The sequence below is a fragment of the Heterodontus francisci genome, chromosome 13 (assembly GCF_036365525.1).
Source record: "Heterodontus francisci isolate sHetFra1 chromosome 13, sHetFra1.hap1, whole genome shotgun sequence".
NCBI classification, from domain to species: Eukaryota; Metazoa; Chordata; class Chondrichthyes; order Heterodontiformes; family Heterodontidae; genus Heterodontus; species Heterodontus francisci.
This window is the reverse complement of record NC_090383.1, coordinates 28,675,374-28,688,409: the sequence shown is the minus strand read 5'-3', so window position 1 is coordinate 28,688,409 and position 13,036 is coordinate 28,675,374. Positions and strand designations below refer to the sequence as shown.

At 41.4% G+C, this 13,036-nt stretch overlaps 1 protein-coding gene across 8 annotated transcripts in view; it reads left to right on the top strand.

The window, feature by feature from the left end:
• LOC137376310 (KH domain-containing RNA-binding protein QKI) overlaps positions 1 to 13,036 on the top strand; it is a 646,128-nt gene that overhangs the window by 150,875 nt on the left and 482,217 nt on the right. The gene's annotated exons all lie outside the window — the stretch shown is intronic.

Sequence of the window (13,036 nt, the reverse complement as noted above, 5' to 3'; positions counted from 1 at the left end):
ATGTTTCCACTTATGGGTGAGACCAGAACTAGGGGCCATAAATATGATGGTCAATAATAAATTTAGTAGGGAATTCATGAGAAACTTGTTTATCCAGAGAGTGGTTAGAATGTGGAACTTGTAGTACAGGGAGTAGTTGAGGTAAATAGCATAGATGCTTTGAAGGAAAAGCTAGATAAACATTTGAGGGAGAAAGCAATAGAAGGATATGTAGATGAAGAGTGGGAACACAGGCATGGACCTGTTGGGCCAAATCACTTGTTTCTATGCTGTAAATGCTTTGTAATATTATGTGTTACGTAAGTTTATAGACAATGAGATGGGACTTGCCACTAAATTTGTTCCAGTTGGGTTTAGGCTGACTGGGTTGAGCTAGAATCCATATTGTGTCTCGAACTTGAATTGTTAGAGTAAATCAGTTTTACAGTTGATGCAGCGGATGCTGTTTAATTGTTAAGCTATTAGTGTTGATCTCACTAGTCTGTTGGGTTTGGCTGATTGTCAGTCTGTTGCCTTGATTGGCTGACAGATAATTCTTATTTGGAGCAGTTGTATTTATTTATGTAAAGTGGCATTTTGATATCTCGTGTCTCAGTCCAGTCCTTCTGGTAAAGAAAAATTGTTGGCGGTCTTGAGACAGGATTCTAAAGTGGATGTCCAAAATGTTTTGAAGTCCACATAACGACTGGTTCTAAAGGATAAATGGGACAATCTTCTCTGGTTCATTCGGGGTTACTGGATCACAGTTAGGAATTGGGGATCCTGAGTTTTAAAAAAAATCATTTTCCCCTTTATTTTTCCCTGCACCCTTATCTGACTAAACCTGCTGAGGCCAGTTGTTGCACCTCTATTGCTGCGCTGATTGAGATGAGATTGTTCAACACAGACTGGGAATCAAACCTGGAGTTTTCCTACTGTGCCCAGCTCAGCTACTCACTGATTTAATTGAGCAATTAAAGTTTATGTTTTGCTGCTGACATTTTCCACTCTGCTTTAGTTTTTTCAGTCTTAGTTTCTGCCTTGAAGTTACTGTGTCATTGTTTTCCTAAACCATATTGTTGTGCAGGCCTTATCAATGCTTCAATATATTTGCTAAAGTTGCAGAAAACAAATCAATAAGGTGCTCTTGTGTGTAATTTTCCTAAGAAAGGAATGGATAGAGAAAGAAAATATTTGCCAGTTAAGGTCAAAGAAAACCTTTTGAATAAAAGTTGGTTTAAAACTACTGCAAAGTAACAAAGTGATGGAGAGGTAGAAGAATATAAGAGGACAATCATAATGAAGACAGAGCCATAGGAATGAGTAGCAGAAATTCGGAATTCAGTCCATTTTGCTTGCGTCTTGCGTCTAAAGGATATGAAGGATGATCTTGTGTACAGCTATGATGTCTGTTGCTTAACACAAGTGGAACTGTAAGGGTTGCACAGTAGGTTTATCTATATTAATAAGAAACGCATGGGTTCCAACTCAAAATAAGTGCTGTTTCCTGTGCTGGTCTGCAGGGCCTGTTCCAAACCTTAGAATTTGGGCCTGAGCATCCTTGAAAATGTCCTGCTTATTAAGTATGAAAAATTGGTTTGTTTAAGCATGTACAGATAACCAGAAACTCACGTGTACTGATGCATTTAAAATCTGAGTATGCCGAACCAGCGAGTAACTGCATAAAATTGCACAACTCTGATAAATATCTGCTGCAGCAAGCAATTCTGTTTCCCCCAAGGCAGGTTTAGGTTATTTTTAGATGATTCTCTGTTTACATACTTTAAAATGTTTAGACACTTGGGATTGTAAACCAACAATTTTTATACAAAAAAACACTTTTGTATTGTGTCGTGCTGAGGGAAAGCCTCATTGTGTTGGGAGGCATGTGTAAGGGGCTCAACAGGATTACCTTTGATCTGTGCAAAACAAAACTGTTGTTTCAACATTGGACCAAATCGTGGACTAACTATAATGAGGTAGAAAGGCGTCGGAAATGCTTGACCTTGGGGAGTTTGCATCAGAATTATGATTTTCTCAACTGTGCAATCTTTTCTTCAGTGGACAATATCTTCAGAGTAGCTTTGAGGTTTTCGTGTTCATTCAGGACCACTTTCCTTCCTGCTGACTACACATGGGATAATGGTTGGCAGCAAATAACAAAGCAGTAATTTAGTTGAATGGCTCTCATGACTTCATATGCTGCCATAGTTTCTGAAGGTCTGCAAAACCTCAAGGTACTGATTTGTGTTGGAGAACCTTGTCCGAATAGCTATTCATAATGTGTGAACCTAGATGGGTTTTGACAGGTTATTCAGTTGTGGGAAGAATCACAGCCAACCATAGTCCTGTTCTCAGCTAATATCCTCTCACTTTCCAGCATGGGTCATTGGCAAACAATTGGAGGAGAAACCCTGATTGATTTTGACCCTAAACCCCCACTCCCTAGATTAAAAGATTGTTGGCCAATTTTAATGCCCTGTTTCCACCTTTGCTTTGATCAGCTAATTCGCTGTAAACCGGGGATGAAATCTGTGGCTGCACAACACTAGGTGGTACATTTACCAATTAACTCTCCAAAGGTCTGGAATATATGTTTGATGCTAACTGATATTTGGAAGTAATTTACAAAATACATTTTTGAAGAATTAATATATTTCTATAATCTTCTCAACTGATTTTACATTTATCATTCATGCGCAAGTATCTGATTTCTAATTTGAGACTGTTTTTACTTGTTTTTCTTGCCATTATGGTTATCCCTTTGGGATGTTTTCCAATGCCCTTTGATAGTTGAAGTCGTACTACGTGACATGGTACAAGAAGATTTATTACAGCTGCAGTGTTAGTACTTTTTTTTCTACAGCAAATGAAAATAAACTTTTACTGCCATATCATACAGCAACAGTCCAGAAAATGTTTTCTCTAAAGTGTTCTACTGTGAAAATTGCAGTACTGATCATTTCATTGTATCTGGGTAGTGAAGTAACCAAGGTTTTTGAATACTGAATTGAGCTGTACGCAGGGTTCTAAGCATTACCTTGGCTACCTTGTAATTTTTTTTCATTTTCTTAATAATTGTCCATAAAAATTGCTTAGGTTTTTGGCTAATGCCATTGTACTGTAGACTGGAATTATATATGCAATGTCTTTTTATAAAATATTAACTAAACCTGTTTTAATTATAATCCCCAACTGTATGGAAACAGTCTTCATTGTCCTGGGGACAAGATTGGTATTGGTTTCAAAAATGAAAGTTATTAGCTTTTCCAGTGAATCTGAACAGAAATTAGAATTCTTTGTGTGCATTTCATTACTTGATTTTTAAAAAAATGTTCTGCTCTTGGTCTGAAATGTTATGTGTTGAGCTCAGTGAATAGAGTAGTCATGGAAGGTTCGTAATAATAATTATACTGGGGGCTAGCAAGATTAGCACAGGGCTTTGTGTTGCAAGCAAGTTTTGGTTGAGTGACTGCATTAGATTAAAAACGGCATTGCTCATGAATGCACTGTTTGTCCCACAGGCTGAGGACAAAAGAGAGGCAGAAAAACCATTGTGACAAATTTTTGGTGAGCCAAGCATTTCACCGCCTGATATAAAAAGTTGATTTGTGTATTGGCATCATACTGCTTACTCTGTTTGTTGCTGAGGTAATGTTTTAGAGCAGACATCATCTTTCCTGTCTTTGTGGAAAATGAATTTCAAAATTTGTTCAGTATTAGAAGTTGTTTTTTTTTAAAAAGAATATCTCCTCGTAGTTAGCAAATAGAACATCACCCAAGAAATGAAAACACTGACTACGCTAGTTATCCATCGACATGGATTACCATATTTCAAAGGAAAAGCACATCTTGTTGACATGGAAAGGAGAAACCCAAAAATAGTAGAATTGTTGGAGCCTGAAACTCCTGTGACTTGCTATCTTTCAAAATGACTGCAAGATTACTCATAATCAAGCGTAAGATGAGTTATTGAGTCAGAGTCATGAGGGAAGGTTTGATCGAGATGTACAAGATTATGACAAGCTTAGATAAGTTAGACAAGGAAATACTGTTGCCATTAACTGATGGTACAAGGACGGCATTAAGAGAGCTTTTGGGCCAACCATCAAGAAGATCACCCCCCTCAAGTCTAAATCAGGGGAAATGATCACTGACCCAAGCAAGCAAATGGAACGCTACCTAGAACTGTACTCCAGGGAAAATGATGTCACTGATAATGCCCTCAATACAGCCCAGTCTCTGCCAGTCATGGACGAGCTGGACAAACAGCCAACAAAATTGGAGCTCAGTAACACCATTGATTCTGTAGCCAGCGGAAAAGCCCCTGGAAAGGATAGCATTACCCGTGAAATAATCAAGTGTGTCAAGCCTGCTATACTCTCAGCACTCCATGAATTGCTTTGCCTGTGCTGGGATGAGGGAACAGTACCACAGGACACATGCGATGCCAATATCATCACCCTCTATAAGAACAAGGGTGACCGCGGTGACTGCAACAACTACTGTGCAATCTCCCTGCTCAGCACAGTGGGGAAAGCCTTTGCTCGGGTCATTTTAAACAGACTCTAGAAGCTGGCTGAGTGTGTCTCCCCTGAGGCACAGTGCGGCTTTTGAGCAGAGAGATCCGCTATTGATATGCTGTTCTCCCTTCGCCAGCTACAGACAAATGCCGCGAACAACGGATGCCCCTCTACGTTGCTTTCATTGATCTCACCAAAGCCTTTGACCTCGTCAGCAGACGTGGTCTCTTCAGACTACTAGCAAAGATCGGATGTCCACCAAAGCTACTAAGCATCATCACCTCGTTCCATGACAATATGAAAGGCACAATTCAGCATAACGGTGCATCATCAGACCCCTTTCCTATCCTGAGTGGTGTGAAACAGGGCTGTGTTCTCGCACCCACACTGTTTGGGATGATCTTCTCACTGCTGCTCTCTCATGCATTTAAATTTTCAGAAAAAGGAACTTTACTCCACACAAGATCAGATGGCAGGTTGTTCAACCTTGTCCGTCTTAGAATGAAGACCAAAGTATGGAAAGTCCTCATCAGGAAACTCCTGACGATGCTGCATTAACATCCCACACGGAAGATTGTCAGCAGAGACTCATCGACAGAATTGCGGCTGCCTGCAATGAATTTGGCCTAACCATCAGCCTCAAGAAAACGTACATCATGGGACGGGACGTCAGAAATGCTCCATCCATCAATATCGGCGACCACGCTCTGGAAGTGGTTCAAGAGTTCACCTACCTAGGCTCAACCATTACCAGCAACCTGTCTCTCGATGCAGAAATCAACAAGTGCATGGGAAAGGCTTCCACTGCTATGTCCAGACTGGCCAAGAGGGTGTGGGAAAATGGCGCACTGACACGGAACACAAAAGTCCGAGTGTTTCAAGCCTGTGTCCTCAGTACCTTGATCTATGGCAGCGAGGCCTGGACAACGTATGCCAGCCAAGAGTGATCTCTCAACTCATTCCATCTTCGCTGCCTCCGGAGAATCCTTGGCATCAGTTGGCAGGACCGTATCTCCAACGTAGAAGTCCTCGAGGCAGCCAACATCCCCAGCATGTATGCCCTACTGAGCAAGAGGCGCTTGTGATGGCTTGGCCATGTGAGCCGCATGGCAGATGGCAGGTTCCCCAAGGGCGTATTCTACATCGAGCTCGTCACTGGTATCCGATCCACTGGCCGTCCAGGTCTCCACTTTAAAGACGTTTGCAAACGTGACATGAAGTCTTGCGACATTGACCACAAGTCATGGGAGCCAGTTGCCAATGATCGCCAGAGCTGGCGGGCAGCTATAAAGGCGGGGCTGAAGAGAGGCAAGTCGAAGAGACTCAGCAGTTGGCAGGAAAAGAGTCAGCAGTGTAAGGAGAGAGCCAACTGTGTAACAGCCCTGACAACCAACTTTACCTGCAGCGCCTGTCACTCTAGAATTGGCCTTTATAGCCACTCCAGGCGCTGCTTCACAAACCACTGACCACCTCTTGGTGCTTACCCATTGTCTCTCGAGGCAAGGAGGCCAAAAAGGAGGAAGGAGGACAAGGCCTAGGGGACACAGATTGAAGGTTTTGAGCAAGAGATTCAGGAGGAATGTGAGGAAGAAATTTTTTACGCAGCGTGTGAATGATCTAAAGCGCGCTGCCCACGAGGGTGATGAAAGCGGAGACAATCAATGATTTCTAAAGGAAATTGGATGGGCACTTGACAGAAATAAAATTGCAGTGCAGTTGGGATTGAGCAGGTAGTGGATTGACTGGATTGCTCTGCAGAGAGCCTGCATGGACTTGATGGGCTGAATGGCCTCCTTATATGTCTCTCAAGTTGCACTAGGATGAAATAAAATGGACTGATTAAGCACGTGACAGATTATGTCACACTTAGAGATGTTTGTCAAATAATTTTTGACAGATTTTGTCAATTCCTTTATATGCAAAGACATAAAGTACTCATCTAGTTAACTTGTGCTATGAAATGGACAGTAAATTTCAATGCTGTTTCCGTAAAGCCAGGAAATACCACCAGCCATCCATTTCAGAAATGATTCAAGCCTTAATAAGTTGTTAAATGTTGGCTTTTTTTTGTTACAGCATTTTCACATTTCACATGCTTACTATTTAGCAAATAAAAATTGTTTCAGACTCCTTTTTGTGCATTTTAATTGAGCAATTGCATCAAAAATAATTAAGGGGTATAAAAAGAAGAAAAACTATGGTATGTGGTAATGGCCTGATGGTCAGAATTATCACTTGGCTTGCTTTCTAGTAAGAAAAAAAGACTTACATTTATATAACACTTTTCATGACCACTGGACACCTCGGTGCTTTACTATCAATGAAGTACTTTTGAAGTGCAGTCACTGTTGTAAAGCTTGGCTACCCGACCTGAACCCAACCAGACCCGACGACATGCATCGGGTTCGGCCGGGTCTCTCTCCTGAGTCCAGCATTCGGGCTCGGGTTGGGCTGGACGTGGACTGTGCTGCCTTGCTCTGGGAAATAATCTTCAAATGAACATTCAAGACGTCAAGGCGGTAAACGTGCAGTCCGGACTCTGCACTCTGCCGTAAAGCCTGAAATCCTGACCAAACCCGACTACATGTGTCGGGGTCGGGTTAGGTCAGGCATTTAAAAAAATTAAAGGACTCTGGTTCAGGTTGGCTGCTGTCAAGTCGGATCCAGATTGGGTTTTAATCTTATACCGAGCCAGGCTTTACACTGTTGTAATGTAGGAAATGTGACAGCCAGTATGCATACAGCAACTCCCACAAACTGCAATGTGACCAGATAAACTATTTTTATGATGTTGACTGAGGGATAAATATTGGCCAGACACCAGGAATGGCTCCCCTTCTCTTCAAGATAGTGCTGTGGGATCTTTTACATCCACTCGAGCAGACAGGTGTGGCCTTGGTTTAACATCTCATCTGAAAGATGGCACCTCCAACAGTGCACAGTGCAGCACTCCCTCATTACTGCACTGGACTGTCAGCCTTGATCTTTGTGCTCCAGTCCCTGGAACTTGTGATTCAGAGACAAGTGTGCTACCAACTGAACTACGGCTAACACCATACATGGAGTCCCCTATGTGATCCTTACCCTGACACTGCAGTTCTAAGTATGTTGCAGCTGCTTATGTCATCAGTGCTTTTACAATCCGTGCATGCATGCAACAGAGTTCACACACCAGGAAATCTTGAATCTGCCAACTGTACATTAAGCACATTGTTGTGAATATTTGCCGTATTATATCTGTACATTGTACAAGATTCCCTATCAAAACCTTTAATTCCTTAAAATTACATTTTTATTAACATTTTGAGTACAAAGACACTTCTGTATTGAAAATTTGCTGCAGTTCATTTTTTGCAAGGAGTCCAAATCTGTGCTCTTAATTTCTCAAGATGTATTTAATCGAATTCAATAATCTTTGTTTAGTTCAGTATTGTGAGAATAAATACAAGAGAAAGTTAAAATTCAATATTGCAAATATTATTACTCCAGCAATCTTCCCCCTCCCATAAGGACTAATAATCCTTTATTTTACAATTAATCTAACTCCCAGAATTCTGAGACTGGTTTGCAAAATTGACCTTAATTGGTGTATAGCTGTCTCAAGTTTGCATACTTTGATCATATTATTCACTATGGTTTATTGCACAGCAATATTTCCTTGACTGAAGTGAACATTAATTAGGCAAGTGCATCAATGAAACCAATTATATAGATTAACGGAGGTATGAATAATTAGAAAATACTTGAGTGCATGATTTGACAGATGTGAAATATCAGTTAGGTTTGTAGAGAGTTGTAATATCCTAAAGGGACCTCAAGGCTGGAGTTATACTGCATGTTTTACAAATTCGAACTAGTGTGAGAGCGCTCCCTGGAAGGGTTCCAGCATCTCAACATTCAGGTGTTGAGTAATCTTCGGAGTACACTGTCAGTTGCATTGATGCACATCCATAACCATTTTGCAGTGATGAGAAAACATCAATACAACTTTGCTCTAAAATGGCTATTCTTTCAAACTTCTATAGCACTATAATATTGTTTTATAAACACAGAGCAGTTCAGGATTTGTTTGAATAATTTGTCAAAAAATGGTCAGTAATGAATCTGAGCAGAGACTTGGCAAAGTAACTTAATTTTAAACAAAATCTAAATACTGTGGATGCTGGAAATCTGAAATAAAAACAAAAAGTACTGGAAATACTCAGCACATCTGTCAGCATTTGTGGAGAGAGAAATAGTTAACATTTCAGGTTGGTGACCTTGCGTCAGAACTCAAAAAAGTTAGAGATGTGACAGGTTTAAAGCAAGATGCAAGATTTATTAATGCAGGAAGGGGGAGGGGAGGAAAAGAACAAAAAGTAAGGTCTGTGACAGGGTGGTAGATAGGAGAGATTAAATGACAAACGAGTTGGTGGTGCAAGGCAAAAGTGGGTTACAAAGGGACAAGTAAAGAAACAAAAGATGTGTCTAGAGAAGGTGTAACTGGGATAGCAGGATCATTGCCAACACCGACTGTCCAAAAACAAAACCAAAACCAAAAATCACAAACCAATGAACAAATGGGGGCATAGGTTATGATCTGAAATTGGTGGATTCATTATTGAGTCTAGAAGGCTGTAAAGTGCCTAATCGAAAGATGAAGTGCTGTTCCTCAAGCTAACATTGAACATCATTGGACCAGTATAAGAGGCCGAGGACAGAGAGGTCAGAGTGGAGAATTAAAATGACAAGTGAGATTTTAAACATGCTGAGTAATTAAACCACCATTTTCAAACACATTGACATCTAGTCACATCATTTAAAAGTACCAACTTAAAGCAACTAGGTGGCAATGGTGAATTTTGCAAATACTAGGTTGAAGCTATCCACCTCTTTCTCAAAAAATGTTTTTGCACATACAAGATTGGAGAACTCTCTGCTGGTGAATAGAATAGTTTCCTCTCTTTGAACACTCATAGGAACAGGAGTAGACACTTTAGCCTCTTCCATTCTATTAGATTATGGCTGCTCTGTATGCAACTCCTGGGTCACCAATATGAGGCTAATTTCAGAGTAAAGCTTTTGCTGCTTTTTCCCGACAATGTTCTTTTAGCCCCGGAAGAGTTTGTCACTGTTTTTTCCATATCATCTATCTTTATTCCTTCGCTGAGTAACTTTTCAGTTTATTTGTGTTTAATTCGTGTTTTGTGCTGCATACTTGTGCACCCCAAACTGGGTTGAGACTGTACCAGCTGATTTCATATGTGACCCTTGTAGCCAATAGGAAGGCAAAACATTCATCCCATCCTTTTTTGACTGGATTTGGCCTCTGGCTCCAAAGGTAAAAGTATTGTTTATGAACGCAGTGCCAAAAAATCCCACTGATTGTCTGACTGTAAAGATTGATCTGTAAGGTGAAGGTTAAGACTGCAACTATCTTGAGGTTCAGGTTGCTTTTATTGATTTTAAAAGAAAGCATTTTATTAAAACCACTCTAGGTATGGGAGCTTTTGATCCTTAACATGAAAAGTTTGTATCTAATTCTGTAAAAAAACAGTTTATAGCTGCAATGGCAAGAGCCTGTAATACAGCAAAATATATTCTGGAGCACTAAAACAGGCAATTAAGCTTTCTTATAATTAACTTCAGTTTGTGCAGGTAGGTATATAAGGACAGAGCTAATGTAACAAATGTTACTTTTTTAATTGTCTCAAATAACGTAAAGTCTGAGGAAATGCAGTATAAATCTAAGAACATATCATAAACATGAAAAAGCAGGAAAATAAGACAAACTTAACATTTGATATCATAACAAAAACAAGAAATGCTGGATTCACTCAGCAGGTCTTTCCACAGATGCTGCCAGACCTGCTGAGTGAATCCAGCATTTCTTGTTTTTGTTTCAGATTTCCAGCATCCGCAGTATTTTGCTTTTATTTGATATCATAACTTGTCAGAGAGCAGTTGGATAAGAGAAGATTTCAGCTCACAGGACTACCTGTGGCTTCTTCATAAGAGCTGAGTGATTATGTTTTTCTAGATATTTTAACATTAACTTAATTCCTTTCACTGCACCAATCCAGTATGTTTGTTTTTTTTCCCCTGTATTTTTGGTTACGGGTAGTGTGTTTTCATTTTTTTCTTTCTAACTGATCACATTTTGCTTCTTTCGAACTGGGTGCTCTAACAAGCCTGATTCTTTCAATGTATCTCTGAATTTGCACTGGAGTGCTGACTCGGGTTGCATTAGAGTGCTATAGTGGAGGTTTGGTGATGGAGGAAATTCAGTGAGGAGGGAGCGAAGAGCTCCTTTCATTTCTTCCCTGTCCTCAGAGTGAGGGGAGCCGAGAGTTTCCAAAGAGCACAGCTGACTGGTGAGTAAGTCCTGGAGGGTATTTTTCAAACTGGATTGAATTGTAAGTCATTGTTTTAGCAAGACTTAGTTGTTTTTTTAAAATTATAATAGTCTTCTATGGGGTTTAGTCGTGGCAGGAGAGCTTAAAGCCGTGGTTTGCTCCTCTTGCTGCATGTGGGAATCCGGGAACATTTCCATTTCCCGGCACCAGTATGTGTGCAGGAAGTGTGTCCAGCTGCAGCTCCTGGAAGCTCTGGTTTCAGAGCTGGAACGACGGCTGGAAACACTGTGGAGCATCCGTGAGTCTGAGAGCATTGTGGATAGCACGTATAGAGAGGTGGTCACACCGCAGCTGAAGGGACTTGAGGAAGGAAGGGAATGGGTGACCATCAGGCAGTCCAAGAGAAACAGGCAGGTAGTTCAGGAGTCCCCTGAGATCCGGCTTGCAAATCGGTATTCCATTTTGGAGGCTGATTAGGCTGGTTTCTCCAGCGTGCGGACAGAGCCAAGCTTCTGGCACCACAAGCAGCCTGTCTGTACAGGGAGGGGGAAAGAGAGGAAGAGCAATAGTAATAAGGGATTCTATAGTCGGGGGAACAGATAGGCGCTACTGTGGCCATTAACGTAACGCCAGGATGGTGTGTTGCCTCCCTGGTGCCAGGGTCCGGGATGTCACTGAACGGCTGCAGGGCATCCTGAATGGGGAGGGTGATGAGGCAGAGGTCATGGTACATGTTGGTACCAATGACATAGGTAGAAAGAGGGATGAGATCTTGCATCAAGAATTTAGGGAGTTAGGCAGCAGACTAAAAAGCAGACCCTCTCGGGTTGTAATCTCTGGATTACTCCCAGTGCCACGTGCTAGTGAGTATAGAAATAGGAGAATAGCACAGATGAACTAAAGAGTTGGTGCAGGAGGGAGGGTTTTAGATTCCTGGACCACTGGGACCGTTTCTGGGGAAGGTGGGACCTGTACAAGCGGGATGGTATACATCTGAACCAGAGGGGGACTAACATCCTTGCTGGCGGGTTTGCTAGTGCTGTTGGGAAGAGTTTAAACTAATTTGGCAGGGGGAGGGGATGCAGACTCCTAGCAGAATAGGGACACAGCTAAACACAGGAAAGCAAACAAGTCGGAGGGAATACAGCGGAAATAAGTTTCAAGGGAGTAAGACCAGGATGGAAGGCCTCTACTTTAATGCCAGGAGTATTGCAGGTAAAACGGATGAGTTAAAGGCAATGATTGACACGTGAAATGGTGATATAGTAGCCATCACGGAGACATGGTTGAGGGAGGGGCAGGATTGGCAGCTCAATATCCCGGGATATAGAATCTTCAGGTGAGACAGAGGAGGGGGTAAAAGAGGAGGGGGCATTGCAATATTAGTTGAGGAATCAGTTACTGCAGTAAAGAGAGATGATATCTTGGAAGGGGCATCAAATAAAGCTTTATGGGTAGAGTTTAGGAATAAAAAAGGGACAGCCACATTGCTAGGTGTTTATTATAGACTCCCAGATAGTCAACGGAAATTGAGGAGCAAATATGGGCACAATTTGCAGAGGTGTGTAAAAATAATAGGGTAATTATATTAGGTGATTTTAACTTTCCCAACATTAGTTGGGATAGTCATCGTGTTAAGGGCTTAGATGGAGTGGAGTTCTTAAAATGTATACAGGAGAAGTTTTTAGCTCAATATGTAGAGGATCCAACAAGGGAGGGTGCAGTGCTGGACCTAATTCTGGGGAATGAAGCCAGACAGGTGGTTGATTTGTTGGTGGGGGAGCATTTTGGTGATAGCGACCACAACATGGTACAATTTAATCTTGTTATGGAGAAAGAAATAGACAAGTTGCAAAAAAAGGTTTTGGATTGGGGGAGAGCGAATTTTAGTAAAATAAGGCAGGATCTGGCCAAGGTAGACTGGAAAGAGTTACTTGTCGGGAAATCTACAGAAGAGCAGTGGGGAGCATTCAAAAAGGAAATGGGGAGGGTACAGGCCCAACAGGTTCCCTCTAGGGTAATAGGAAGGAGCAACAAGCCCAGAGAACCATGGATGACCAGAAACATTCAGGGTACGATGAGAAGGAAAAGAGAGGCTTTTAGAAAATACAAGGAGAGCAAATCAATGGAAGCATTAGTGGAGTACAGAAAGTGTCGGATGGAGCTTAAGAAAGCAATTGGGAGAGCAAAGAGGGGATA